Source organism: Pyxicephalus adspersus, chromosome 1 (assembly GCF_032062135.1).
Source record: "Pyxicephalus adspersus chromosome 1, UCB_Pads_2.0, whole genome shotgun sequence".
Taxonomy (NCBI): Eukaryota; Metazoa; Chordata; class Amphibia; order Anura; family Pyxicephalidae; genus Pyxicephalus; species Pyxicephalus adspersus.
This window is the reverse complement of record NC_092858.1, coordinates 158,852,147-158,876,896: the sequence shown is the minus strand read 5'-3', so window position 1 is coordinate 158,876,896 and position 24,750 is coordinate 158,852,147. Positions and strand designations below refer to the sequence as shown.

The 24,750-nt window shown below is 38.7% G+C and overlaps 1 long non-coding RNA gene across 2 annotated transcripts in view; it reads right to left on the bottom strand.

The window, feature by feature from the left end:
* LOC140344892 (uncharacterized) overlaps positions 1–24,750 on the bottom strand; it is a 266,326-nt gene that overhangs the window by 162,964 nt on the left and 78,612 nt on the right. For both annotated transcript variants that reach the window (XR_011923700.1, XR_011923695.1), the window contains one exon: positions 7,374–7,415. This is a non-coding gene — a long non-coding RNA (uncharacterized lncRNA). The remainder of the gene's footprint in view (positions 1–7,373; positions 7,416–24,750) is intronic.

Sequence of the window (24,750 nt, the reverse complement as noted above, 5' to 3'; positions counted from 1 at the left end):
ATGGATGTGTGCTAAAGCTTTTTATTTTATAAATCTTGGATATGTTCCACTATTTTAAGACCTATCACAAAATTTTCACTTCCCCCTATGTCTTTACTGCCGTGGCAGAGACTAAATAGGAAGCTTGAAGCCATGATGTAAGTAACCTAGAAGACTGTGTGCTGGTCTTTCTACGCATGTTGGATTATGGATATGGAGTAGCAGGGGATTTCTTCTACCGTAAAAAGGAAGTCACACATGCACAATAAGATATACATTTTCCAAAAGAGTGGCACAGATTCTGTGCAATGCAAGTTTGGGTGGAGTAGGAAAAAGAGGAAGTGGCCATGTTGGGATGGAGAAAAACAGGATGGCACTGGACTGACTACTAGGATTGCACCTTTGCACCTGTAAATGTAAGCATTTTTGTTTGTGTTTGTGCCACTTTAAGCAGTATTTACTGACAGTTTTTTTTTCTCAGAAAAACTAGTTCTTATTTTATACCACTACAAAAGAAAACTCAAAACTCAACAGTGTCTGACAATCACCATAGTGGCATAATGCCCCCCACCCAGTTTGGTGTTTAGAGAGTAGTTGTCAGAGAGTCAATTTAGCCAACAAGATGTCTCTGGATTGATTGTAGTGGCAGGTCTATTGTGTCGCCTTCCTGTGTTTGTATTCACCAGTAAACCAGTATTTACATACCCAGCTAAAACACAAGACAACCCCATGCTGTGTAAAGCTTTGTCGGGCAGCTAGAGAGTCAATAGGGAAATGATACTTTAAGCTTTAAATCACTGAAAAGAAACACAGACTAAAGACCTCATAAGCTGGAGTGAAAGTCAGATGCTTCTAGAGCTATGCATAGCCTACACATAGAAATGGTTTACCATTTATAAACCTTTGTTTTTACAAGAAATGCACTTATGAAGCTCATGCCAAGGGTCAAGTAAACAATATCGTTTAATAGTTTTTATAGTATAACTGCTGTTAGTTTGTGAAATAGTCAAAAATCATGCCATTGGATTGCAAAATAGCATCTCTAATAATAATCTCACATACATATGGTGCATACTTTCACCTTTTGACCAATGAGTGGGAAAGAGAAGACTAAGGGAAGAATTATTTCTGCCTGCAGAAGGATACTTACCCCGGCTGCACTTTTTGACTCATGGATACCCTTATGTATATTGGGACATGAAAGGAATATACACATGCAGATACCAAAAGCTCAACTTTAAGTTCCTACTACATGGTGGGTGAATTTATTTTACTGAACACAGGATATAAGTGAAGAAATATATTGTGCTTTTGGGCAGTACCTATATTAATGATAAGACTGGTAGACCATTCATGCTCAGAGCTGGTTCCTTAAACCCCTGTGATATTGGGTAAGGGAGGCTAATAAAAAAAATTTGTAGACCACTTTTTGGTACTCTTGTGTGCCCAATGTGTCTGACCTTAGCTTTCAGTTAAAGTTATGTTGTTGTAGACCATTCTACGGTGTATATTTAAACATCTCACTGTGGATTATTAGACCGAATAAAGTACTTACGTAATATGTGAAAGAATTATTTGCAGAATGTGTGGACGAGCCCCTGTAAAATCAGAATGTTCCTGTAAGAACTTTTAAGAAGAGGTCTTGGTAGGAAACGGATAAGACCAGAACTCTAGGGAGAGGCCTGAAACTATGCTCCATTGCCTTTGTGTGCTCTGCAGGAATGTGCTTGCTTTTCATTTTACTTTTTTGTGTGTGTCGAGCACACTGGCTTGCAAGCGTATCTTAAGCCATGCCGGGTCAGGGCAAACAGAGAACCGCATTCATGAATAGATCAAGTTTATGTGAGAATCTGCTCCTTCAGTGCCCTCGATTTCCATATGAATTGTTAATAAAATCTCAGGCTGAAAGCACATGATCACATCAGTGGGGAACTCATGCAGAGAATCCCCCTTGCTCTATCTTTCTCATCCCCTTTTCTGTATTCGTGGGAATTAAGCCTTGTAACCCCTCCCAAATGAACCCCTTCCATCTTCAACAGCTTCCTAACACCTGATCACTGGGGAACAGATTGCAAAATCTGCTGCAACACAATGGGAACATGATGGTAATGGGTCTCACCTGCCTAGCAGTTGGCCATCACAGACACCTTCAACCAGAGAGAATGATAAGATGGGAGGACAATGCCTCTAACAGCTGATGCCAGTGTCTAAATGACTTTCCCACAGCTTTTTGACACTGGGTGAACCGGGGATCAGTCAAGACAATGAGAGGTCATACACAGGGTGAAGAACAGAACCTACTGCAATTAAGGTTATCTTCCCATGGAAATGTAGGGACAAGGGAGCATGTCTACTTGTATATTCTACTATGGTTCTTTTTAAACTAATCTCATGTTGGACAATGGTATGCCACAATTTTTTATTATCTAGCCTGTGTAGACTATTCATACATAAGAACCTAACTTTGTAATATATAGCAGAACAAAAGACCTAACACTGCACTCCACACGAAGGTTAATCATTTAGTTTATAAAGGGTTTGTTTTATTTCGGTCAATCCATGGAGAAATATTATATCTGAAGGTGGTGACATAGGTTCAAACCTACATTTCACCTCCCTTTGCCTATCCTGCAGGATCAAACATTTTCGTTAGAAATAGAAACTTGCCTAAATTTCTGTCCAAATCCTTAGGGTTGCCTACACATGTGCAATAATTGTTGTTGGAAACAAACGATACAGGACAGATTGTTTGATAATTGTTAACAAAAAAGTGCGAGGAACGAGGAATCTCGCTGGAAACAAACGACCGTCCCAACGGATCTGATTGGTGGCAACGATCGTTCGCAATCTATTGTCTGTACTGTTGTTCAGTGATCGTGGATTGTTCTGTGATACACTTTCTCCTGTACATAGTTTGAACGATCGTTTAAACGATCGTATCTAGTGTGTACAATATTGGTGGATTATATTTGAAAAAGCGTATTGTTACAGCATGTACAAAATTGTGCACGATCGTTCAAAATAATCGGAAATAATCATTGATCATTCGTTTTCAAACAGTAATTACTGCACGTGTGTACCTAGCCTAACAGTTCCGCTTTTTCTTCCAGGGCAACTGCTGAGCCAATTGCATTGGAGAGTTCCCATTGCTTGTCAACGTCTACTAAAACAATTAGAAAATTACCTTGCAGATAGTCTTTAGAAAAAGTCCACATTGGGCAGCCAGTAACTAAGTAAGCCAGAAGACCGTGCTGGAGCATCAAATCATGAACTTGCTAGTATGAATGTGTTGTAATATATTTTTATTTTAAGGGATTAGAGAGGTGTGGGATGGGGGTTAACATAAACCCATAGATATGGTTTAAAATAATGACTTATGTTTAAATGCAATCCTATATCCTTGACCTCCTACATGGCTCATTACCCTATTTCCATCCAGGTGAAGTAGTCCCCAATCACCCCTTTCATTCCACCGTCATATGTGCACTACAGTGTTGCTGATGTCATAATTGTCTATGACTGTCTTAAATCTGCTTCAGAAAGTCTAATAAAGAAAGATTACCCAGATGCATCACATTCGTTGCGCCTGCCGACGTTAAGCAATTCCCTGGACTGCTTATCTCATAGCACTTATGATAAATTTGCTCTAAGCCTCTAAGTGGTTTCTGAAATGGATAATTCCAGCCATTTGCACAATGACAGAACTTTACTCAACCTGTGTTTGCATTGCATTTACTGTATTTCTGATAAATTACATACTTAGAGCTGTGCAGTAACAAACCTGTTCCAACTACAGTTCTTACAGCATATTAACATAACCACAAACTAAAGCACAAGTACTGTGTGTAGGTGCCATTTTATGGATACAAGAAATACAGTTAGACTTATTTCTGCTAAGCCTTTTAGATTTTGTATTAGCATTAAGTCGAAAAAAATAAGTAAAAACCTCTGATTGTGTCCATATTGGGGAGATTCCAATTACTTTCCGCCACTTGTCACAGAGTAGAGAAAGTTCTATTGTTTGTTTCTCCAAAATTGAGGGAGTTTATTTTAAAATGCCAAAATATGCAACGGCACTATGCACTTTTAAACATAATGCAATAAGAGAGGTCTGGGAGTTCTGGCAAAATGAACAGAGGAGGGTCAGGGGGAAGGGGTACCACTTTTTACAACATTGCCCATTTAAAGAGGACCTCCCATTCCCACTCCTGATAAATTACACCTATGCCTTTCAACCTTCACCTTCACAGCTTCAGCTGGGTGGCCTTAGTACCCAGGCCCCGTCAGGAGCTTTGCCCCGGGGGGTCTGGGGAAATTGGGTGGCCCTTCCTCTTTAGAGAAGGGATCACAATAGTACCCCAGTGCACAAAAATATAAAAATTGTCCTTCACTATCCTTTCACTCTACTGCTGAATATCTCATCATGCACCACAATTTAAGACACAGGTTCTGCAGTAGACATAGGAGAAGTAAACTCTGCAGGTGTGAAATAATCCCGAATTTAAGCACCTTCAGCCTTCAGGCCTTTGTGACTTGTATTCAGAAAGACTAGAAGCATAAAAGATCATCTTCACCTAGGAAGTGAAAATACCCTCCCAATAGAAAGTAGTCAAAACACAATAAAAGGGAGGAGGAAGAACGAATCTTTGTTAAATTTTTCCCCTCTCACCCTTTTAAATCTGGTGGAAGGTCCACTCCAATGTTTCTTAGCATTATATTTATGTGGATGGTGCCTGAAGGACATCAATTGTTCCAACTTAAAACTGGATGTAATATGATAAAGAAAATATTTTTTCTAAACAAGATATTCAAAAGGAAGGCTTCCAACTAATTAACAAAAGCAACTTTGAAAGGATATAACATTTATACAGTGTCCTACATTTCTTTTAGGTTTGGATATTACGGACCTTAGTATCAATAGCAAGTAGTTTGAAGACTTTGCAATAAAATTATCTGTGGCTACATGGTGGCCAATATAAAAATTTACAAAAAAAAACAAATATCTTGTGATGGTGATCCACTGTACAAATACTTTGCATGAGGTTAGACACCTTTCTTTGGATTTCTTTTACCAGACTATGATAGCTTCAGCTGATAGGTAACTTTCTACTAAAAATAAAAAAAACACATATGTAGAAAATGGGAAATCCAAGTCTAATGTTTATTATTTATGTGATACACCTGACATATTTAGAAGACCAGTTGTTTTAGGGGGATACAGATGGTACAAATATGACTTACGAGCATTGTAAATCATAAGTAAGACTCCCACATTCATATTTTGTATACTTTACGCACTACACATTTGGGAATGTGGAACAGAGTATTGAACCTCCTGTATTTGAAAAAGATCACCATTTAGCTTGTAAATGGAGTTCTTCTGGGGTTGGACACAAAGCAGCAACCAGAAACCATATAATAACAATTGATGATTTTGGATTTGTGTTTTCTGTGAAAGCATGTAGATAAAGTCATTGGGATTCTGTATTGGTGAAAATATCACTCTGATCTGCAGGTAATACTGGTGACTAGTCTTTTGCCCACAACACAGGTACTGTAATGTGCAACTATAGTGTCTGTATTCATCACTGGCAGAATCACAAAAGCCAAGGCCCAATACAGACAACCAAGGCCCAATACAGACAACCAAGGCCCAATACAGACAACCAAGGCCCAGTACAGACAATCATAGGTAATCAACTGCAGTAACAGTGGTGCAGATGGGCACTGCACATACAGATCTGCTCAGTTCTATAGAGAGGGGCAAAGATGAACAGAAATGTTCCTGTTTTTTGTTTCAGTGAAATGATCAGTAAATGGCGATAGGGACAGCTGCACATGTTAGATTTTCACCTATCAAGAACTATTGTGTCAAGCAGGGAAAATTTAGCATCTGTACACAGTTTTAGAGTCGGGTAGAAAGGTTGATGTTGTATGCTACAACTTAGTGACTATCATCACATGCCATGTAAAACATTAGCATTAGGGCCCGGGTTGCCGAAAGCATGTCCCTGCTTCCATTCACAAATCCAAAATACCCTAACAAAACCTGACAGGTTTTTGCCCTGAGCACACTTATATCTCCTGGCAAGCCTAAAGCCAAACAACATGGGCTTTTCTGGTAACAAGACAAAGAGGTACAAAATGGATTAATCACAAAACACGTCCATCAAGTCCTATAAAAAGCTAAGCTTCAAGCAAATAAAGACTTATTTTGTAAATAACTCCTATAAACATCTGAAATCTGTTCTTATGTTGGCTTCTCACAAAATACTGAAAAAGTGCTTCAGAAACAATTCTGGGTTTATTCTGGGTTTGAGGTTTAAGGTTCAATTCTAAATTTTTCACTATGATGGAGAAAAAAAAAAAAAGATTACTGACTTGACTATGGTGTGGAGCAGAAGGGCCTAGATCAGTAGTCTCTGAATCACGTGATCATGTGCGGCTCTGTGTGACTGGCACTTTGCCAGCTGCTCGAACATTTGCACTGTCCTAGTGGTTAACCATCCAGCATTTGTACATTGGACAGTGGGCAGCAGGGAGTGGTACTAGTACCATTCAATGTCACCCCTATTCATTCCCTATGGGGCTGCCACAGGGGGACTCTTGCTATGTAGCCTGTCATCAAGAATCAAGCAGAAAATGCAGGATTGAACCTATCCTTACAGATCCTATAGCAAGTAAAACAGTTTACATATAATCAGTATGCATTTCAATTGTGTGTTTAGATGTTGCCTGAAGTGTTTAAATGATATACAAAAAAACTCAAAAAAACTGCATTCTGAAACTAGAAATAGCTTGTTATATTAATATTTGATCTATACAAAAAAAAAAATTCTGGCACATTTTAGCCCCAAACTGTGAGCCATTTTTAGTCCTTCTGACACAACATATCCTGTAGTATGATAACCCTGTGGCTCATTTTAAACAAATCCATACAAGAGAGCGTAGGAGCAACCAATGGAGCCACAGCTGTCCTATCCCGCAATAGTAAAGTCATTTTTTACTGTTGCTAATGGTAACAGCTCTGCCTTACGTTTCTTTACCATCCATCAATCAGTTCCAACATGCCAGAGGTATAAAAACATTTATGCAAAAATTCAACATGCCAATTCATTTTGCTTGACAAATGGTAGAACATTGGAAGTAACAGATGTGCAGAAAAATAAAATATATATTACAATGAAAAAAATCATAAAATGTTTTTATTCCCCAAAAAAAGTCACATTTATGGCATCTGGCATTTAACATTCCATCTCTCCTCAGCAGATAGAGAACCATATGCAATACGTCAAATATGCAGCAAAAAGCTTTATAATAACATTGCGTAATAAAATCTGTTTAATCACAATGCAGTTTTAGACAAGTTTATGTTGTACAAAGCAGCTACTTACCAACTCCCATGCTTCTTTCGGTTGTCTGTATATCCTCCTGCCCTGGAACAAAGAGACATAGTTACATATTTCCTATAGAGGTACTTTAGTTTCATTCTATAACATACAATTGCTTGAATTAAAATTTGTTGAAATGGATATTCAGGTAAACAGCTATATGGAATATTAACCTTTTCAACATGCGGGAACCCCTGCTATAAATTTAGATATCCACAGATTGCAGTACATTGGGAGTACATTGCTTGTCATTGGATACAGTGTCACCCTGTACAGATCATTGGAATCTGTTATCCTCACCCGAGAGCCACAAACTGCTCATTGATCAAGGACCCCAAGTAACCTTTGGGGAAACCCTGGTATATACAATTAATATGAAGTTTTTTCCTGTCAATTGATTAGCAGGTTTTCCCATCTAGTCTGGTGATTCAGATATCAGATTTAAGTCTTGTGCATCCATCAGTTTAAAACAAAAGAATGGGCTTTTGCAAAAGCCTAAATTTTATCCAGCCAGTTTATGAGGTATCACCGTTATTAGCAATGTCATTAGCAGAAGTCAAAGTGGAATCCTGGGTCTAATTAAATTGCAAATGGAAAAATAATCTAAAATAGAACAGTAATCTGTAATTCATATGATCTATCATTTAAACTGAAACATTCATCATTATGCAGTCTACAGGGATTTCTTAAAATGTTTGCTATTTTAATTAAAATTCCATACTAAAAATATTTACTCCTTAGATCCAGTTCATAAAACATGGAGGAAATGTGTAGAAATGTGGAGTGGTTGCTGAAACATTTCTTGAATTTTTTTTACTTTGTGCTTTTGGGTAATCACCAGAGCTGAGATTTTAGGCTGAGTGAAAAGATTAGAATGTTCATTCACCAGGGCTACTAGGACTGAATGGACTCCCACACACATCCTGGGCTAATTAAGATGGCTGAAGATGGAAACCAGAAGAGGAGAACAAGTGAGTGAATTTAGAAAGACTGTGATCAGACAGGTAAGTTTAGTTTATTGAAAGAATTATGGGATATATTTTTTATAATTTTATATATCTTTTGTTTCTAATGGTTAGCTCTTCTATAGAACCCTAGGGTTTCTGAATTGCAGGACTGTAACCAACTTTCGATCCAATGGAGTCTACTTCGTTCAGAGTCTAGTGCTACTTTAGCGAGCCAACAGGAACATTCCCTCCCACCAATGTAAGGTATTTTTTCCCCGCTAACTCCTAAAACTTTTTTCAGAGGGGCTTCCTGGGACCAAAAATTATTTAAAACTTTAAAACATTCCTATGGAGGTATAAATGCTTGAAAAAGGTTCCCCCTATATCAAATAGGATCCATGCCATTTTGGCTTCATTTAAATTGTTAGGGTTTACTGTAATTTTCTCCGGAACCATTTCTTAAACAATCGAACATATATTTTATTTTTTTTTTCTTCCTTTTAAAGACTTGTGCTTCTCCAATAACACTGAGAGATTTTTCACTCATATTGGGTATGATTTACTAAGGCTGCATACATAGACTTGCAATAATTGTCATTTGAAAGGCATTCCAATGACAAACTACTGCACGATGCATGAACGAGTGCTTTACATACAGCACCGTTCTGCTCTATGGAGAGGAGAGGGGGAGAATGATGGAGCGGCACCCTGCTGCGCGCTCTTCCTCTTCACTTCCAAAAAGATTGTTCATCGTCCACCGTCCGCAGATCCGCCAGGACGGTCGCTCTGACAATGGACACACGCCAGATAATCGTCTCAGGGCCGATATTGGACGAGGACCATTGCAATAGTGTACGTAGCCTAAAGGAACGAGGGCTGTTCCTCTTTCATTTCTCTTGCAAGGTGAGTCTTCACTACCTTTACTAAGTGAAATTTTCCCTTGCAAGAACACCCAATCATGTGCAAGGAATTTTTTTTTTCCTCCATGCATTGAATTAGATAGTTGGCTTGAACAGAGCTGCATCGCATGTGTGAACAACCTTTAGTAAATCAACTCTATCCACTCTATCAATTAATTTTTAAAGCAGCCAGAATATTTCTTTACAAACAGTATTATAGAAGGAACCAAAGCCTGTTCTGTCTCCTACTTACTGACCTGAAATGTGACTTGTAGGGCCCACTACACCATTATTTGCCAGCCTAAGAAAAACCACAGCAGAACTAGGCATAGGGCAGCGATTGTTCCTATGCGTTCCCTGTGATCAGTCATGTGATAGCAAAGATCACACAGTCTGTTCAGCTTAGCCATGATCTGCTTCCTCCAGCACAGCATCTTCAGCAATTCACAAGTTTAAACAGGCTATACAACAATGAAGCTTTTATTAACCCCCTTTGTAAAGGTTTTTGTTAAAAGAAAAATCATGACATACAGTCAGACACACAGCTTTTACCAAATAACAAGCTTAGATAACGGCAAAACAAATTTACCAGCATTGCACCAAAGTGACTTGACCCTCATAATGAATATTCATACTAAGCAATGGACAAAAGATAAAAGAATTCATTTAATATGTGTATACCAAGTTATAAAATACCTTTGAATTTCCTCGCAAGTTAAAATAAATCTTTAATTCTCATACATGTTTAAAACAAAATTAAATGAAGTATTCGAGAAAGATGGACGAGTATATCAATAGTACACTAATACTATGCTATGAAATTTTACAGGTAGCAGGCAAAAATTAAAAAGCAAAAAGGAGAAAAAATAGAGAAGTGTCATAGCATTAAAGGAAGCCAGTAAATGGGGGAGAATGGGGCAACAATAAAAGACCTTCAAATTATGTGACCATTAACAAGAGTCAAGTACATTTAATTCCCTACTGAATCTTTTGCATTGGTTTGCAATGTCCATCTTCCAATACAGGTGGGCAGCACTTGCCTGGATTGATCCTTTATATTTGCAGATAAGATTGGCTGGCTAACTTTGTAGCAGTCCAGACACCACTGGGTAGACACTTAAGGTGCGTACAAACTTCCAATTTTTATTGTTCCAATCGAACTACGAACGATCGATTGGGCAAAAAATCGTTCGTAAAAAAGTAACCAACGACGCCGACGAACGAGGAAACTCGTTGGAAACGAACGACCGGACCGGCGGATCGGATTGGACGACGATCGTTGAACATCGTTCGTGTGTACGGTCATTCGTTGATCGTCCATGTTCAGAGCACGCGTGATGAACGAACGTCCATTCACTTTCCTGTCGTGCACATAGTTCCTCTATCGCTTAAACGATCGTATCTATTGTGTGTACAATATCTACGAACGATCGTGTCGTTACCTCTATGTGCAGGATCGGTGCTATACGATCGTTCGTATATATCTTGCAGGAACGTTTGTCGTTCGTTTTCCGACGATAATAATTGGAAGTGTGTACGTAGCTTTATGGCTGTTCCATCAGTAGGTCTATAGGTACCAAGCTGGGAAGAATATGACGGAAGCTCCAAATGCAAAGCAAGCCAATGGTCTCCATGCATCTTGCTCTCGGTGCAGGTCCTGCCCATTATTGGCCAGTGTAACACCACAGAACAATGAACCCAGCTTTAGGTATTAAAGATTAAATTTGAGCAAATCACTGCATTAGGTTTGCTCAGAGGTGCTCTGGGTTTTTTCCTATTGTGCATTGCACAAGGTGATTAGATTTCAATTACTGATTTTATTATCTACATAAATGTATCTGATTTGGGAGCAAAACATTTTATCTTCACCACAGAACACAAATCCCAAGTGTTTCTCTGGGGGCTCTTCGGGAATTATTCATCCTGTCTAGACTTGGCCTAATTGCCATTCATCTCCATATTTCAAGTGCAATAAATGCAGGGCATTGCTTATATTTAACACCTTCATCAACATATGACCTTCAATTTAATGTAATTGTAAAGATCAGCATTGAATGTGTGACATATACTAACCACCAAACAATGAAATAATAGCTTTTATTGTCCTTGTAGACACTACATGGGGCCAATTTGTATGCATCATGTGCATGCTAGCATATTAGAACAATGCTAATGAAGCCGCCTTTCCAAATTTAAGCACTGTGCTTTATGTTGTATGTATACCAGGCAGTTGTTACACTAAGTGTGTGCCTGGTTATTTGTCTTTCATTTTGTATTCACCTCAGATTTATATAGTAAACATAAAAAACCCAAAATACAGCCCAGGAAGGAGATCAACCCAAGCATCTTCAATCACTGTTTGCAGTTAGATTAAGGGACAGACATATTTAAAGACCAAAATTTAAAATTTGGGGTAAAAAGCACAGAAAAATTAAAGTGGAACTAAAGTTTGCATGATCAAACAGATAATTTTTGCAAAAAGAGACAGGCAAAGTCTCTTCATGCAATAATGTGTCTTACCTGCCTGATCGCTCTAGGTTTCTGAGATCAAAGCTGAACTGCGCATGCCAGGGAAACTCAGCAATATTGGCTTCCTTTTCATGTGCAGAAATAAATGACACCCCTAGCCATTTCCCCAGCCATTCACCCCTCCGTACCTGCTCAGAAGTTAGGTCATCTTGGCAATCAAGATGGCAGAAGACCGCATGAAGTAAGGAGAAACCCTTCTGGAAATGTGGATAGTAGAGGTGTAAGGAGATTTAGTTCTGCTTTAAGCATTGACAAGGTGGACCTTCCACTAAAATAGATCTTTGGGTCCCTTCTCAACTGGGAATGATGAGCTCTTTGGAATGTAGAGCAGGCAAAATCTCAGAAGAAGAAACTTTTCAGGTACATATTGAATCTGGAAGAAATGTGATCTCCAGATAAGGAAGGGATTCTTCTCTGTAAGGTCTGTAAAAATTTGGAATAGGTTCCCTTTGGAAGTTTTTTTTAGCAAGTACTATAGTTTGCTTTAGGAAGAAGCTGGATGCTTTGGTAGAAGCACAGAATATAACTGGGTATTAAAGCTCTAAAGTAAAGATAATGGAGACTGTTGATCCAGGGAACATCCAATTGCCTCATTTTTCCCCGTTGGAGAAAATTGTACCAGGGTTTTTCTGCCTTTCTTTGGAACTTCATCTGTGTCTATAGTGTTTTTATCTGGGATATGTTTATTTCCCTAGTAGTTGAACTTGATGGACCTATGTCTTTTTTTAACCTGACTAACTGTAACAATGATTCACTTTCATATATCAGGCGATTTAATAAAGACGAAGGGGCCTGGGCAGTGTAGGTGGACCTTCCCTTTTAATGAAAAAGCCTCATTAAAATGTTTATGTGCAGTTTTTTTTTTGTGCTCTCATTTTCCCTAAAGTTTTCCTATTCACTTGTAGTATGCCTTTAAACTTGGTGGAAAATTTGTCGACTTCAGAAGTCTCAGTTCCCCTCTCTCATTGCATGTCATAGCTCTGGCAGTCAAAAAACTATCTATGCTAGCCTAGGTCCTCAATCTCTTACTTTGTCTTTCTACTAGAGATGGTCAGTGGAATTAGCCAAACTTTGTAAGTATACCATTTGACTTGCTCAGTGCAATTTGCATATAAGGGTCAAATTGACCTAATTTCTACATATTTGTAACAAAGCTGGTGATAGGAGGGGGAGCGAAGGAGAATATCTTAAAGAGTCACAAGAGTATCTGCTTTTAGTCTGATGGATGCTGATCTCAAATCCAAGATAGCAGCAGTCTTAGGGCTTTTGAATTCCTACACAAGGGAGACTTTTACAGGTAAACGTGCATAAAATACCCTAAAGCAGGACTAAATCCTGCAATACACACCTGTCCCCCATTCTCTTGCAGGACATCACTCTCTATCTGCTATTCATGATCTTTGGCCATCTTCATTGGCTGCGCCAGGATAATGTAACTCCATTGGGAGTTCATTAATTCCCAGCACATGCAGGGGAAGCTAGGATTGCTGGGTATCCTGAATACAAAGGCTGACGCTCCACATAGATACCATATACAAATTTTCAGAGCAGAACTTTTTCTGTAAGAGAAAATGAATTCAACATACCCTCCCACCATACATGATATATGAAACCTTCAACCAAAACAGTCACCTGGTTCATTTTTCACACCCACTGAGTATTCCCCAGTCGCCAGGGCTGGTGTGGTATACTGATTCACAAGTATTCAGTTGAGGTTTCATTTTGCTTTGAAAGTTGAGTAACAGTGCAACACATCTGTCAGGCAATGATGATACAGCCCTGTCCTGTCAATGGCTCCCTGAGTGGGTCCAGTGTTTGAAATAGCAATGACAGCTCTCCCGTTATAGAAAATTTGAAACAGAAGAGCCATGTGTACTGTGCACCTGGTGCTCATGTATACGAGTCGTTAAATTTTCCACACACAGGCTGATAGTTGGCCAGGAAAGGTCATTTTAGACCTCTGAGAATAGTAAGCCTATGTATTAGCTGTCACTGACTTATCAGGCTAACAGATATTTCCTTGGATAGTGGAAGGCCAGGATGAAAAATGTGGTCATAGGACAATTTCATGGGTATTCATATGGCTGCTTCATTTGCTCTACATACAAAAAAGCCATTTGTCATTAGAACTGTCCTTTCTTGACTCTAAGGTTTGGCGGTGCTACTGAATTGATGACCATAAGCAGTTTTAAAACAATGTTATCTGTTTCATCTTACTGGATGCATTGGTTTTCCTTTTAACCTTTCTTTGAGTAATCTTTTATTAACACAGAGTTATAGGATGGCTACCTTCGTAGTACTGTATTTATCTTTAACATGATAATCCTGCCAAGAACATGCTTACTAGCCTTGGGTGATAAAGTTTCCTCTGGCTCACATTTCTGTTTGGACTGGAAACATCACCCTTTTCTAATCTCTATTACATAGGGGCAAATTTTGTTTTACAAAATATAGCTGAAACGGTGATAAAAACTGTGATTTCTATTCGAATCACAAAACTTTACAAGGACTTAGGATTCCTAAAAATCACCCAACACTGATATTTTAAATGCTCTCATTCAACTATTACGCATTCCCCTAATGGATATATAAAAGTCCAAGAAGAAGAAATATATAGTTTAATCCAAAAAAGGCAAAAATAAAATATGAAAAAAGCTGCAAAATCAGTGTTGATTTGCGCCATATAGGGATTGTTAAAGAAAAAGGTTGTTCTTCAAATTTTTGTGCCTTGTGATGAAGTGGCAGCCCATTTAAATGCAACAGTTGCCCCAATGCAAAAAAAGCACCAACCCAGCTCTGAGCCATTTAGGATCAGGATCTAAAAATCTGAACTCAGTTTAAACCCACAAGTAAAGGTTGCTTAGGTGTATTTGTATATTCTTGATAGATAAATGCCTGGAATGTGTTTGACAATGTTTAAGGCATAGGTTCCACACTACATTCAGTATTGAAGATCTAAGGTTACATACTATTTTGACAGATTGCATAGGGAGATCCCCCAGCTACATCATGCTTGCTTATACACAATTCATCAAAAGAAATCAATGTCAAATGTGCCAGCAGATTATTTTTATATTTATGTAGTAAGGTCAAGTATTAAATCTCCTGTTAGTTTCTTATTCCTGGTCCCCACTAGGGAAATTTACACCCGTTTGTCCCAGTGACTATTATCTTCGGGAATGAAATATGGGAAAATCCAAAATTTTGCATTGTCACTACAACAGGCAGGGGGAAATCTTCCAAAGGCAATTCCTGTTGCAGCGAGAACTTGAGAATGGACTTCCCTATAGAAGAAAGGTACAAAGTTCTAAATATTCCGACTCAACTCCAAAAAAAAGCAAAAAGTTTAGTTTCAGGTCAACTTACAGAACCTGTGACTGCACATACATGGAACATTAGAGGTTTATAAATCCTTGTCTACGCTTTTAGGAGTTAGACTTCAATTGGGTTGCTTGACAGATCAGCTTCTACTCATCTACCACCTTTATAGCAATCCATGGCTCTAAACTGCCCAGGAATGAATTCCAGAATGAATAAGAAGCAGGTGGAGGAGTGCAAACAATACAGCATGCTTCAGAGCGAGAGCTAGGCAAGTAAAGCAGTGTCTGCCAACACTTGCGCCAATTGCCATGCATCCCAAGAGAAGTCCACTTTAAGAGATGAAGAATTGTGCAAATATGTTAACATAAAGGGTGCTTTTTTAAATGGACAAAAAAAAAAAAAAGATTTACACATTTGTTAAAAAGAGCAGTCAAATTTTCTATATTCTACACAACTTCGGTCCTAGGACCATGGCCTCTTACTAATAAGCTGTTGATACCAGTGTCCATATAGAACCGTCTACTGTCATGGTAAGCTGCAGAAGGGAAATTACTTCTCAATGGGAGTCCTAGCAATTATCTAACGCTGTTAAAGATCTCTGTGGAGAGAACAAAAATAATCACGCCGACTGTCAGCCTACTCGGACAGGTTTTTTGTTCCTTAGTAAATATTTGTCTTTGCCTTTTGTCTTCGGGGCTGTTGTCGGTGTTCACAAAAAGAATCCGCTTGTGTTGTTGTACAAAACATTTAATTAAGATTATTTCCAATTTCTAAAACCCCCTACATGCTGATTAAAAAGCATGCAATAAGGTAGAAAGAGAAGACACCTGCTGGCTGTAAACAGGGAATAACAAATGTCCAATGGCATCAAAACAAGGCAATATGGGCCCCCCTGCTGGCTGGTAATGAGAAGGAAGCCATCCCCTACAGACTGAGTAGACATTGGGGATAGGGAGGAATATGGACTGTACCATCTCATGAAGGTAAGGGGGGGGGGTGCTTAATGTAATGACACCACATTCAATTACCCCTGGTAGCAGTGTGAGCATCAAATGAGACTTTTACAATTAATTGCTGGCTGAGCAGGAAAACAGTATGTCCCATAAATAAAACTGTGCTTGTAATGTACAAGAATTAGATAAAATGCTAGACAAGCAGATTGCAAAGTGTAAAATGCTCAGCAGCCTGGTCTGCATGCAATGAAAAAAAAGTAACACCATAAATATAAAATTTAGTCTACCATAGCTAACATGCATCGCAAGAATAGCAGAAGCACAATATTTCCTTAATTATCCATACAAATTCTAAGTAGCCAATGATGCAGCATGTAAAATTAAGCAACAAAGCTTTATTGCTGTTCCAGAAACTGCAAATGTAAAATATTTGCTTAATTGATTTTTTTTATTTATATATAAATATAACTCTGCCCCATGCCTAGCAGCTAGAGCAAGGCTCTGTAGCAAGATTGGTGCTTGCCAGTCATTCTGTTCTGTCAATTAATTTCTCTGCAAACAACCTGCATATACTTCCCCATGTAATGATTCCCTAGGTTGCATTGTGTAAGAAAGTAGAGCTTTGTCACAATTAAATATGTAAAATGATGGTTCTGATCAATAGCAAACACAATAAAATGCACCAATGGAATATAAGGGAAACATTTTAACACCTAATTCATTGTAGCTATTTTCCCAACTTTCAGCTTAATTTTTTAATAACTTGCACTGATGTGCTCAATTTATTGTCCAGTAAGGAACTGAAAACTTTGGAGTCATGGATCATAGGTAGCTGAATTTCTGGCGACCCTATTTGTAATTTAGTTGTGGCTATAAAGTGGTTGAAATTGAGCATTGCCATGTGTATGGCCAACAAAAGACTAGCTATTAATATATGGAATAATTGAGTAAGCTACACATGTGTTATATGCTACCTATGCCGTTATTGAGCTGAGGACTATTGTTTAGCAATGGAGATAAGACATTTGTGGGCAAAGTTTGGAATCTCTAGCCTACAAACTAAATATATAGGTTAATTTTACCCACAAACACCAGGTCAAAAGTAACTTATTGATTTTATGTTGCAAGGTTTAAATTTAAGCCAGAATATCAAATAAAGGGGCTGGTTGCCTCCAGTTAATGCATAATATATGTCCATCAGTTTGTGGACATCTCATTCCAAAGCCATAGCCAATAACATGGAGTCTGGCTACTTTTTTTTACATATACCAGACTCCTCTTTTTCATGTGAGCTTAGCAGAAGGTTTTGGAGTGTTTGTGAGAATTTGTGCCATTTACCCCATAAAGACAGCATTTTTGGGTCCAAAAAATCTCAAAGCTTTTCCTTGATAGGACTGAGGTCAGGGCTCTGTAAAGTCCACTTGAATTAAATTGCTGCAAAATTAAAAAGAAATGAAAAACCATTTATTCTTTTCTTTCCCATAACATAAATATATATATAGTCAGAAAAATGTGTTCAACGCCAGCAGGGGTTACTTATTTCCCACATTTACAATAGGAAAAAAACAGAAAGCCCATAAGGAAAAGGTACAGGTTAGGGCAGATGGTGGCATGGCCATTTTTTGATGTGGTAATGGTATTATGATGCTCCTAATTTGTGATGGTCTCATTAGTCTGCGGCTTCTCTCTTCTCTATCCAGTCACAATATAGGATGGGACAAGACCTGCAATGCTACCTAACTGCAGCAAGCAAAAATCAGTTCTATTATACTGCTGGACCTCTAAGCATTTTGAGTAAAGAACGATGATCCCAGAGAATGGGTATGGGTTTGGGTGCCAAAATCTTGTGCAATTGCCAGTTACAGTGATTTAAATACGACCTTGACACATCAAAGATAACCACAGAGATTTTAGGATTATAAAACAGTAGGAATTTACACTTCATTGCACAACCACATAACTAAAAAAATAAGGGATTTATTCCTCATTTAAGGACAGCAGTCAAAGCCATGAATGTGGCCAGCTGTGCATCCAGATCTGCCACCTAACAAGAGAGAAGGGCCTAGAATACAAAGCAGATCTACACTCTGTGTACAACTGTTCCTAACTGATAAGCTCACATCAGCGGAAAAAATGGAGAATGCGGATTTTACAAAATAGAAATTGCAGAACAATAGGATGACAAGTAAAAGTAAAGGTGGACTGAAAGAGCCAAACACTCCACTAAATTACTGTGCAGTACAACAAAAGGCATTTGCATGTAATCAATTCCTTTAAAAAAATTAAAGGGTGGGGGGCGATTTCAGTAATTTCTCAGACACCATTGTGTGACGTACACCCAGCCTTACTGCAGAATAATCCTGTTAGGATTCTTTCATTTGAGTCTGACCCCCTCAGTAAAGTGCAAGAATTCATGCTTCTTGACAAAATAACCTTTGCACTTGGTCAGCTGTGACCATTTCAGAGGTTATGCTCCCAGCCTCCCGAGGTTAAAGTCAGGCCAAGGATTGCAAGGCCAGGTGGCTGTCTTAAGGCAGCACTCTAAACCTGTCACATCACTCACACTGCTAAAGAACAACTTTATCATATAAATTGTTGTATTTCTTGGTAACCCCCCATCCCAGTGATAGACAATACACTGACAAAAGAGTCCCTCCATGACACAGGGGCACAAATCTGCTGGGTCTTTAACCTCAGTACTCACATTAATTATAACACAAACTCTCTGATGAGAATGGATTCCCAGTTTAAACAGATGGCTCCAAGAACACATCATGATAAAGGGACCACAAGTGGTAATAATAGAATTGCATGGCTTTAAAGCTTTCCTAATATAATGCACAACACTCTACGAGCAAAGTTTTCCTAATCCACAGACGATGGACGGCGGACAATCGTAATGGGAGTGAGGGGGGGAGAGAGCGCACTCCCCTCTCCATAGAGCAGAACTGTGCTCCATGTACAGCACTCATTTATGCATCGTGCAGTTTTTGGAAAGGATTGTGAAAGATCTTTTCCAACGACAATTATTGCACGTGTGTACATACCCTTAGTACAAGGCCATTTACGATGTAAGATCAAGGTTGCTATAAGCGATCTTTCACAATAGTTTCCAGTGACTGGTGAATAGCACCCTGTTACAGCTTCTCACTTTTTAACCCCGGAGCCTTGGGTCAAACACCAATACTTAACCAGACAAAATTCTCCAATCTTAGTCTTTACCTATAGGCAAGCAAAGACAGCCTTAGGAGGCTAGTAGGGATAGGAGTAGTAGGAGCTACTTAGGGGTACAAGGATCTGAGCCCACAAGGGTGCACAGAGGCACAATGGCAATGAGGACTATAACAACGTCCAAAAGGTAAGTAAGGTATCTAAACCACAAAGAAAGCAGAAGGTCCATGTACAAACAAAGGTCAGTCCAGGCTACAGACAATCTCTGAATCAGAGCCACCCAAGCAGGACAGGAACTAAACCCTATCACAGGCAGTGGGCATTTGGTCCAAGTTTAACTAAATTCTTGATTGTGATTGACAGGCTGGGTTGGATTTGTCACCAGATGAAGTCAACCCACACCTATACTTTCCAATGCTGGAACATAGCAGGCAGAAAAAAAGGTATTTGCTGTAAGACAACAAATGCCAATATGGCTGCAAACACCAAGAGTGGGCAAATCCCTTAAACTGGCATATGCTATATTGAGACCAATGACTAAAAAAGACTTTAGCGGGTATGTGCGCTCTTACCATGATGGAAGGCGCCAGAAGGCAGAATGGCTGCTGGAGACCTGCCGACCTCCCATGTCCATTGGTGGAAGCCACCATGAGATTGTATGACAGTAACATGCTACAAAGTTTAAGTCTGATTGCAGCAGACAGATATAATTTTATCCTATACAAATTTATGTGACTGGCTGTTTAAGGACTTAAATATTAAAACAGTTAAATATTGAAACATTTACCGTTTCTGTACAATGTACATAGCAGATACATATACCTACAGACTTGTAAAGCTACTGAAAGGCACTATGCTGATGACATTTGCATGCATTTCATAAGAAATAGTTTTGAATGCAGACCTGATAGTACTAGATAGAGCTAGATATGTGCAATGTGCTAAACTATGGATTTGTATGACATTTAGCCTCAGAGCACACATGGACAAGCTGGATCAGGCTGTGTACTGTATATTACAGAATGATCTGCTGTATAAACTCTGCTCACCTGTACAAACCTGCTGACTTTCCTCATTCATCACCCCCCAAGCCAACCTATTACTTGATGGTGCTTTTTAAAGAACTAATCTGCTGTACTAGCACACATATTCCTACATAACCCCCTTCCTTTTCCATCATGTCATACATTTCCTTGTGTAAATGTAGTGCTGATATGAGCACAACATTCTACAGGATTCATAGATAAGTCCATGTTTCAAAGGATTTTACACCATATTCCTTACCACAATCATACAAAATAAATAAGTCAATAAAAGCTCACCTAAAGCAACAAAGCTGAATTGAGACTTCAGTATAATTCTACTAAATACATTTCATGTGGATTACAACAAAAAAGTATGTAAAGTTTTAGTTTATTTTCATTATAAAGTAGCCACAGAATGAGTACAAAAGTCTGTGCCCTGCTAGCTGGCTGCAGAAAATGACCCTTGCTCTGCTAAATGAAAGCAGTGGCCTATTGCAGAGATCTGACATACAGTAGTTCCTGCTCAATCAGAGCTAAAACTCTCCAATCAATAGGGAGTACGAGCCCTGCTGATTACAGAGATATAAGTCTAACTAGAGCCTGCAGAATTTAGCTGTCCACTAAAAATAATGAATGATCCAGACCCAGACCGATACCAATTAGCAGAATCTACACCTCGCAGAGAGTATTAAGAGTGTGGGTTTGTAAATGCAGCTAGTTCAGATTTATTTGGTATCAGACATCCCTTTCCAATCCATTTGCACAGTAGACATCAGACTATGAGAGGGAGTGGCAGCTCTATGAGCCAATCAAGTGGGCTTCATGCACATGTACTCACAAGGAACATGCTGATTGGAGAAGAGAGAAAAATGGAAAAACGGATGAGCGAATCCATCTGCTATACTGTTAGTCTGCATACACATGCCAGATAATTCACAAGACGAGCCTAAAAATCTGACATCTGCACAGTGGTCACCTGACATGTCAATGGAGGAGAGTACAGTGGGCTCGTCCTCCCCTCCCTATAGAAAAGAATGGGTGCACTGTGTACAATGCTCATTTGTTCATCTGCTACTAAAGGAATCATGATAGATAATTTTCAGCAACAAAAATGTGTGCACATAGCCTAAAACAAGGATTTGTATGTCTAGGGTCTGGATAGATAGAAATGCAATTGATTGGACTGGTTAAACAATATGTGGTTCAGCTGGAGTTCAACTTCAAACTAACGTCTGTACAGGTTGCTGAAATTTCATCTACTTTTTTTCTAGGGCATTAGGTTTCTGAAATCATAAATTTAAAAAAAGATATTGGCAGATCCTATAAACAAACTGTATGCCAGAAACAAACTTTAGAAAGATTTACATCCCCTCCTTCAAGTTTGCTCTAGCACCTATTTTAGACTTGGCAATCAGCAAGTGTGAACAACTGGACCAAGATAACCCCCAAACACAAGTAAATCTTTGTATATGTCTACTGACTGACTTTCAAAGTATTATTAAAGAATCTAAGCGGCATTGGCAGAATTTTGAGTGTTAGATCACTTTTTTGGCAAAATAAAAGAAACTTTAGAGCTGTAGTGTGACCAAATGCACGTGTACATTGCCATTTCTATCTTTTGTAAACCCAAACGCCAGCCAAACATTTTTTTTTAACTTCTAACTAAAGTCTTAGAGCAATGGTATAGGGGCAGAGGTCACAAAGGTTGCAATTGCAACTGTCTTTCTTGCTCCAAAGGGCCCACAATGGGCCCATAGGTCTATAGCTAAACCACTGGCCTAGAATGCAGTCTGCATCCCCACTGGGAAGGTTTTGTCATGTTTAAATGCTGTCTGTGACTCTCTTTAGAAAAAGTTTCCTTTGCTTCCTATTTTGTTTGCCAATCGCCTCCAGGACAAGTGAAACCTTTATAGACAGGCAGCAAGGAAAAAACTACAGTGGGATTAAGCTATAGGCATGATAAAGGCATGAGAATGCGGTAACTGCACCACAAACTTACTGCCGTCTCAACATGGCCTTCTGCATTTTTTTTGCATCATTCCCTATCCAAAAATACTGTACCCCACTGTTTCTCAACCAGGGTTACTCCAGAGGTTTCTTAGGGTTCTTTGAGTAATGAGCAATTTTTGCCTTTTAGGTCATTTTACGAGACACCAATGATCTTTTTGGATATCTGTAAGGGTGACATTCTTCCCAATGGCCAGCAATGTAAGAGGAATTCTTCCCACTGACCACCACACTAATGTACTGTAAGCTGTGGATATAGAAAATAAAGTACGAGTTCTCTAAGACCTTAAAGTTATTTCAAGGGTTCCCCCAATGCAAAAAAAGCTTAAGTAACACTGCCATACCTTGTGTTTATTATTATTCTCTTTTTTTGAGATTGCATTTGTGTGCAAAGATACAAATCGGCACATTGAATCAAACAGTGGTTATCTACAAAGCCCCTTGACACACTTTGCATGTCTGGGTCTACACATAAAATTCATGAGTAAGACAATCATGCAAAACGCCACTTTACACTGCACCAACCATTAAAAGAAGGGCAATGCAAGAACCCCTATTGGCTTGTACCACAGAGAGTTACTAAAAGTACTGATCTCCGAGCAGGCATTTGATTTCAGCATTTGGCAGATTTGCAATGTTACGGCTTAATTTACCTCTCTCCTTCCTAGCTGAATAATATGGGCTGCCAGCCAGTTTGTGCATGAACTGATATAAGGACAGCCCATTACAGGCTATATAGCTGACTAATGATAGTTTAAAGGCAGATACTGCAGGAGCACTGTGTGTCTGACATACTGGATTCAAATGTCTGGTCATTTGAAGGTGGGGAATGGCCTTCAAAAAAAAAAAAACTTTGGAAACTATAAGAATTATATACCTTGCCTGTTTTCTTTTACTTTTATCTAATATCTGTTAGATTGATTTTCCTGAAAGATTTTAACCATTTTTGAACCAAAAGTTAATCATTCAAACACAATAATGATCTGAAGCACAAAACTAATCCACCATGGAATGATTTTCAAAACAAGAAACAGAGAGTTGAAGGACTACCTAGTTAAAGCCTTGATCGCATAGAGCCTTGAACCCTTGAGCCCTGAATGGCATTGAAATGTTTTGGGGAAACCGACAGCTCATTTAAGAAACCCCACAAAATATTGCAACTGAAAAAAATTAGCATAGAGGAAGTGTCAAACATTTTACCAAATCAATTTCAGAGACTGTTGTGCAGTAATTTCTGTTAATAGGAGCAATCTTAGCTACTGAGGCCAAAGGTGTATTTACTTTTTCTTCAGCACACTATTATACTGAAATTATTGAAAAGTCAAATGTTTCTTTGTGTTTTAGGTCAAATATATCACTTTTTTTTCTCTAGGAAGCTTTTAAATAAAGATTAAAGACAGATATGTTGGCAATTTTAACAATTTTCATGGGGGTGTACTGAATTTTTAACCGTACCTTTTGGACCTGTCAGTTCCATGGAACCTGCAGCGAGGGTAATGTTACTCCCAGCAGGAGTTGGCGCAGTATTGAGTTCTCTGTCAAAATTATAAACAGCCTAAAGACAGAACAGGATATCCTGAATCCCAGAGCTGACAGCAACATGGAGCAAAAATATCTACAGTGCCTATAAAATATTACACACTGACATTAAAGCGGTAGAACGAGCTTGTCTGCCCTTTAACATTTTATTCTTTTCTTCTAGCTATTACAAAATAAAACATAACAAACTGTGATCAAATAACTACTACTAAGACCTATCTGACTTCTGTATATACAAGCTGTTGAAAAGCTGCTGTACATATGTCTCTGGGTGCTGGGCACATGGTTGAGCCCTTTCTATTTTACTGAATTAAAACAGGAACACAGAAATAATATCATACCTGTGTAGTTCTACTAGGAATATCATTAAACATACTTTAAATATAACACTACCACCTACAGATAAAACCACAAATTACAGTATAATATATAAAAATGGTTGTTGTACCTATGTCTGTATAAACAGTGTACTAACACAAGCATTGTACAGCCATTTATCTAAGTTTTGCTAACATTTTAGCAGCTTAGCTCACCCTGTTCCTCTCTGACAGCAGTGACTTGCCAGCCTGCCAGTTTTATGTTTCTAGTTGTAGGTGTTGTGGAAGAAAGGAGCAGAGTGAAGAGAACCAACCTTTTAGAACCTTTACAATTTCTATATGTCTTTAGTGTGATGTGCTGGGTCCTTGTCTTCTCCTAATTCGATTGGTGATTTGTGTTTGATGATACACCACTCTCTATACGCTATAATGTGAATGAACGGTGCCACAATAACAGCTCATTATAGGCCCATTTATTTATATGTCCTGGGAATCAGAAGATTGGGGACATCTAGTAGCTAAATTACTGCAGGGGGCAGTCAGATTAAAGTATAAGCTGCCTTTTTCTTTGCTAGCGGGGGACTTTTTGTAACTTAAAAAAAATCCTGGAGGTGTCCTTTATTAGAGTTTCAGCTGATACTGGTCATGCCTAAATCTGCTTTAGATATCCAC